This window comes from Eimeria mitis, genomic scaffold, assembly GCF_000499745.2.
Source record: "Eimeria mitis Houghton genomic scaffold, Emh_scaff3710, whole genome shotgun sequence".
Classification (NCBI taxonomy): domain Eukaryota; phylum Apicomplexa; class Conoidasida; order Eucoccidiorida; family Eimeriidae; genus Eimeria; species Eimeria mitis.
In genome coordinates this window covers 3,216-3,534 of record NW_013572053.1, presented here as the reverse complement: position 1 = coordinate 3,534, position 319 = coordinate 3,216, and positions in this window count along the sequence as shown.

Sequence of the window (319 nt, the reverse complement as noted above, 5' to 3'; positions counted from 1 at the left end):
CTGAAATACATTAAAATAAAACAAAATACAAAGAAGCATCAACCATAAAGCTGCTGCTGCTGCTGCTGCTGCTGCTGCTGCCGCTAGCGTCTTCACTGAGGCGGCTGCAGCAGACAGCAGCAGCAGCAAGAAGCAGCACAGCAACAGCAGCAGCAGCAGCAGCAGCAGCAACAGCTGCTGCTGCTGCATTCATAATACCACTCACTGGCCGGGAGCTGGGATCGGCTACAGGAGAGCAGCAGCAGCAGCAGCAGCAGCAGCAACAGCAGCAGCAGCAGCAGCAGCAACAGCAGCAGGAATAACAACAGCAGCAGCAAGA